We start from the raw sequence: 6,175 nt of genomic DNA, 5'->3' as shown, positions 1-6,175 counted from the left end.
CGGGGTTTCACTGTGTTAGCCAGGATGGTCTTGATCTCCTGACCTCGTGATCCGCCTGTCTCGGCCTCCCAAAGTGCTGGGATTACAGGCGTGAGTCACCGTGCCCAGTCTTATTTTTTATTTTATTTATTTTATTTTTTTTGAGGAGGAGTCTCACTCTGTCACCAGGCTGGAGTGCAGTGGCGCAATCTTGGCTCACTGCAACCTCCACCTCCTGGGGTTCAAGCAATTCTCCTGCCTCAGCCTCCTGAGTAGCTGGGATTACAGGCGCCCGCCATCACGCCTGACTAATTTTTGTATTTTCAGTAGAGACGGGATTTCGCCATGTTGGCCAGGCTGGTCTTGAACTCCTGACTTCAGGTGATCCACCCGCCTCAGCCTCCCAAAGTGCTGCGGTTACAGGTGTGAGCCACCGCACCCGGCCCTCTTCTCTGTTTATTAATAGTCATTTATTTGTGTCACGATGGACTCATGAACTTTATGTTTTGGATTGTAATCCAGTGCTATCACTATGAGTTTGTTACTTGAACTGTTCCAGCTTTGGCGTCTGGCAACTCCTTCAGCTGGCCCGTGTCCCTCTGACATACCCTGTGTCTGTGCTCATGGCAGGGGGGGGTTTAGTGTAAGCACTTCCTCATTTTCAGATACTACACACTGCTGCAGGCTCAGCCTGCCTTTTCCCGTCCCAGCCTCAGAACTGGCCATTTCTCCAAGGAACCCTGGATCTTCTCCATAATCCAGTTGTCCTCACTATCCTGTTACCCTGCCATCCCTTCTAATTCAACCTAACATGCACCCACACCCAGAATTTGGTGTAAGATGGAAACCCAGGGGCAGCACAGGGCTGGGCGGGAAGGGCTTCAGGTGTCCTCTACCCAGGAGGGGACTTGCTCTTGCTTTGCAGAACTGATGATTGAGACCAGGGGCAAAGCAGATGCAATCCCTTCCCAAGAGCACCCCCTGGCCTCTGCACCACCAGGGAGGCCACGGGGTGCCCAGGACAGGCGCGCTCCCAGGAACTTGTCTGGGGCTGGTCAGACCCTTGGCCACAGGCGTTTGTCAGGAGGACAAGGGCACTCACTGGTGTCACTCCGGTGTGTGTCGGTGCTCTGCAGTCCAGACTCCTCCTCTAGGGTGGGGATGGGTGTGACCCAGCTGTATGTGGGCGGGGACCCTCCTGTGTGAGCCTCGCCTTCACCCAACTTCCACGGTTCCTGGTGCTACCCACTTCTGAGCCTTCATGTACCCAGATGCAAACCCTGGTACGTCTCGCCTGCGTGGCTGCCCCGAGATGCAAACCCCAGTACGTCTCGCCTGCGTGGCTGCCCCGAGATGCAAACCCCGGTACGTCGTGCCTGCGTGGCTGCCCCGAGATGCAAACCCCGGTACGTGTCGCCTGCGTGGCTGCCCCGAGATGCAAACCCCGGTACGTCGCGCCTGCGTGGCTGCCCCGAGATGCAAACCCCGGTACGTCGCGCCTGCGTGGCTGCCCCGAGATGCAAACCCCAGTACGTGGCGACTGCGTGGCTGCCCCGAGATGCAAACCCCGGTACGTGGCGCCTGCGTGGCTGCCCCGAGATGCAAACCCCGGTACGTGGCGCCTGCGTGGCTGCCCCGAGATGCAAACCCCGGTGTAGCTGCTGGCGCAGGGTGTTGTGTGTGTTAGGAGTGTGTGCAGCTGTGCTTTCTGGGCTACACCTTTGCCATCTGCCTTTCCTGTTGTTTTGCTGACCAGAGCATAGTAAGTTCCATTGTCCACCTCTAACCCTGGAGTCCAGATGGCTCTACCTACAGTTGTTTTCTCCTTTCAGAGTAACACTTGCATGTTTTGTTCATAATTATTGAAAGCAAATTATGTTTTAATTCTATTGAATTTCAAAACTACAGACATGCAAAGAGAAGAAAATAAAGAGCTGCACAGCTTCACGCACAGCAGCACTGCCCTCCCGAAGCCTGGCCCCTCTTTCTTTCCTCCTTGCCCCAGTCTCTCACTGTCCATCAGACACACTCAGCTCTGCCCAGCGCTGGGGTCAGTCTTTCTGCCTTCTCTCCTTTCAGTATCAGGCTCGGGGGAGTCTACTCACATTTTTTGGAAGGACGAGCTATGCTACGTGGCAAAAGCGAAGGCTTCCCTCGGCTTCCTTGGCTCACATGCTGCTAGAAAGCACCACACACCAGGACCACGTTCACCCAGTTCACTCTGTGCCTGATGATGGGTCATGTACCCCAACGCCAGGGGTTCAGCAGGTGCCATAACCCGCAAGTCAGGCCCTGGCCTCTGTGGACATGTCACTGTGGCCCCATCAGCCTTCACTCCAGCTCTCTGCAGCCTGCCAGGGGCTCCCATACTTTCTGGAGGCCCCTGGGGGCCCCACTCCCAGAGGTACCTGGCCTTTCCTAGAACCTCTTCCAGGCCCTGTGTCCTGAGATTCAGATCTCTGCCTGTGACCTTCGTACAGCCCCATTCTGCTGATGACACATATTCTTCTTTCCCGGTCCCTAAACAAGGATGTCCAAAGTTCCGGTCTCTCCACTCCTCCATCTTCTCTATGCCCTTTCAGCTTTAACTTTCATCTCCACTGAGGCCCCGCGCCTGAAATCCAGCTGTTTTCTAGGCACTGCAACTGCAAAGATGGCCAGCCCTGCTGCTCCCAGGAGGTTCCGATGCAGGTGCTGGGGGTCCTGCCTCCTGGCCCTCTGCTCCTGAGGGACCCCAGACTGAGACTGTCATTGCACTGACCAGGGTCTTCCTGTACACCAGATGGGCAGAGGCCAAGCTGGGGAAGTCCCCAAGATGCCAGAGGCTTCTGTGCTGGGTTGACTGCAGGTTGCTGACCTGGGGCTGCAGGGGCCTCTGAGGGCCTGAGCAGCCCTGAGAACCACAAGGTTGCTGGTGGCCACTCCAAGAAGCTGCAGGAGACTGACAAGGTCCAGAACACGGTGGCACTGTCCCCAAGGGCTTAGGGCAGGTAGGCGGCTTGCTCACAAGAGGCAGTGACACTGGGCCCTGCTTGCTCCCTGAGGGCCTCGTGAGACCCCTATCTTGTGCCCCTCCACACCAGAGCACACAGAGGAGGCAGGATGTCCACACAGCTGTGCCTCAACCTCGGCCCCAGTGGACAGGTCCCACGGGAGGTGCTCCCTGGTGCTGACAGACGAGAAACGTACTTTAATTTGGAGCCCACTCAACTGTACTGTGCCAAGGCCAGGGGAGAACATTTCCTGGCTGCCCTGACCTTGCTCCCCAGAAGACGGTGCCCCACTGCGATGGCAGGCACGGAGGCCTCCCTGTGCAGGGCATCCCGCACAGCTCTCTGCGTGCAGGCTCCTTCCTGCCACCCACTTTTGAAAATGCCTAGGAGCTCTTCTTAGATAAGGCAAGTATCTTAGCTTTAAGAGCTGGAAGGAACACAAGCAAAAGAACCTGAAATCCCTTTATGAATATTTAAAGCAACTGTATTTCAGAATCTAAAAGTAGTACATGCTCAGTTTAAAGAAGCCACATGAGGTGGGGTTCAGGCCCATAATCCCAGCACTTTAAGAGGCTGAGGTGGCTCTGCTGAGAGTATGGGGAGGGAAAAAAAACGACAACCAAAAACCCCAACAACAGTAACAAAATGAGGCCAAGGTGGGAGAACTGCTTAAAGCTAAGAGTTCAAGACCAGCCTGGGCAACATAGCAAGACCTCATCTCTACCAAAAAGGAAAAGTTAGCCGGGTATGACAGGGCACACTTACAGCCCCAGTGACTTGGGGGCTGAGGCAGGAGGATTGCTTGAGCCCAGGAGTTCAAGTCTGCAGTGAGCCATGACAGAGCCACTGCACTCCAGCCAGGGCACAGAGCAAGACCCCATCTCAAAACAGACAGACAAACAAAAAACTGTATAAAACAACTTTCTCCACTCTCACTACCCAGACACACAAGAAGGACAGACAACTCTAGATTCCTCTGATTATAGGTATTTTAAGTTACCTGATGCTTTTTACTTTTACAGAACCGTTCCTTGCAAATGTATTTGTAAACACACACCAGGAATCCACAGCATGAGTTCCCAGATGGAGAAGTATGCGAGGCACTGTGCTGCTTTAATATTAGTTTGTGCCTCGGCTGGCACGGTGGCTCACGCCTGTAATCCCAGCACTTTGGGAGGGCGAGGTGAGAGGATTGCTTGAGCCCAGGAGTTCAAGACCAGCCTGGGCAACACAGCAAGAACCCCCATCGCTATTAAAAATAATGATGTTTTGGCTGGACACAGTGGCTCACACCTGTAATCCCAGCACTTTGGGAGGCCGAGGCAGGTGGATCACAGGAGTTCAAGACCATCCTGGCCCTGTCTCTTATACACATCTAGATGTGTATAAGAGACAGAAATTACGCAGGTGTGATGGCAGGTGCCTGTAGTCCCAGCTACTTGGGAGCCTGAGACAGAAGAATGACGTGAACCTGGGAGGCGGAGCTTGCAGTGAGTCGAGATTGCACCACTGCACTCCAGCCTGGGCGACAGAGCAAGACTCCATCAAAAAAAATAATAATTAAAAAATAAGTAAAAAAATAAAAAATAATTTTTCCCTTTATTTTTATATATATATATATTTTTTAATTAAATTGTTTTTGGAGATGGAGTCTCACTCTGTCATCCAGGTTAGAGTTCAGTGGCACAATCTCAGCTCACTGCAACCTCCGCCTCTGGGTTTAAGTGATTCTCATGCCTCGGCCTCCCAAGTAGCTGAGATTACAGGCGCGTGCCACCATGCCTGACTTTTTTTTGTTGTTGTTTAGTAGAGACAGGGTTTTACCTTGTTGGCCAGGCTGGTCTTGCACTCCTGACCTCAAGTGATCCACCCACCTCGGCCTCCCAAAGTGCTGGGATTACAGGCGTGAGCCACTGTGCCCTGCCTCCTTTATGATATATTTTAATATAGTATCGTTAATCTTCTTCCTTATTGTTTTCCCACTTTTTCTGACTCATCCAAGGCTATGTCTCCAGATGAATGTAAAAGGAATTTTGTCAAGTTCCCTTAAAAAAAGATTGGTATTTTATGCAAAAAAATTAGCTGGGTGTGGTGGCGGGCACCTGTAGTCCCAGCTACTTGAGAGGCTGAGGCAGAAGAATGATGTGAACCCGGGAGGCAGAGCTTGCAGTGGGCTGTAATCGCGCCACTGCACTCCAGCCTGGGGGAGAGAGCAAGACTCTGTCTCAAAAAAACAACCCCAAAAAACAAAAAAAAAAAAACACAAAAAAATTAGTGTTTGAAACAGACTAGATATATTGTAGACGTAGATTTAGAGAAACCAACACCCACACAGGGTCAGTCTTTGAACTGATTTCTTGTGGCTTTTTGGGGAGTTTTAAGGTCTTCACCACATAGCTTTTCCCCTTTTTCTAAAATTCAGGTTATTCCTAGCCACTGCAGCTTTCTGGGGCAGGCAGGCTGTCAGGGAACCTCTCCTACCTGGCCTGCAGCATTCTGGGATGGGCGGGCTGTTGGGAACCACCTACCTGGCCTGCAGGTTCTCGATCTCGATGCTCTTCTCCCTCTCCATCTTGCACAGGAGCTCCTTCTGCCGCCGGGTCTCTTCCAGGACCATCTCGCAGGCTCTCAGCTCCTGCTCCTTCAGCTGCTCCTCCAGGGCGTTTGCTCTTGAAAGGCAAAAGGAGGAGCTGAGCTGTCTCCAGGCAGGGTGTGCAGTGGCTCCACCCATGCCCAGAAGCTGCCTCAGGACCTCCAGGAAACCTGCCGCCACCTGGGAGGAGGGCTGAGAAGGGCATCCCCGAGCTCTGGTCAAGGCAGTTCTGAAGCAGCGCACACACCCCCAGATAGCCTCGCCTCCCACACTAAAGGCAGCTAGGGGTGGCCAGAGCAGTGTCCACTGCACCCCGGCCCAGCTGATACCCACTGGCACTGCCTGCTTGTGCTGTGTGGACTGCAGCACCCCGAGGGCCCGAGCCCGCCAGGTGACCGCCCCTGGTGCACTCTGTTCATGCAGCTGCTCCACCTGCGGCCGCTACACACAGTGAGTGAGCTCAGGGCCCAGAGGCACGGAGCCTCGGAGCCTCGGGAAGGAGCGTGAAGGTAGCAGGGTCCAAGGGCCACAGCATTTCCAGGAAGTGAGTCTGATGAAGCACATGGCCCGTGGCAGCTGAACACCGGGGAACTGAGTGTGCGGGCGGTGT

The 6,175-nt window shown here is 53.7% G+C and overlaps 1 protein-coding gene across 2 annotated transcripts in view; it reads right to left on the bottom strand.

The window, feature by feature from the left end:
* Positions 1-6,175, bottom strand: part of LOC105529690 (rab11 family-interacting protein 3) — a 116,073-nt gene that overhangs the window by 3,828 nt on the left and 106,070 nt on the right. The window lies entirely within an intron of this gene.

The sequence above is a fragment of the Mandrillus leucophaeus genome, unplaced genomic scaffold, assembly GCF_000951045.1.
Source record: "Mandrillus leucophaeus isolate KB7577 unplaced genomic scaffold, Mleu.le_1.0 Scaffold78, whole genome shotgun sequence".
Classification (NCBI taxonomy): domain Eukaryota; kingdom Metazoa; phylum Chordata; class Mammalia; order Primates; family Cercopithecidae; genus Mandrillus; species Mandrillus leucophaeus.
Note: the sequence above shows the minus strand (reverse complement) of the source record. Positions and strands in the feature narration are given on the sequence as shown.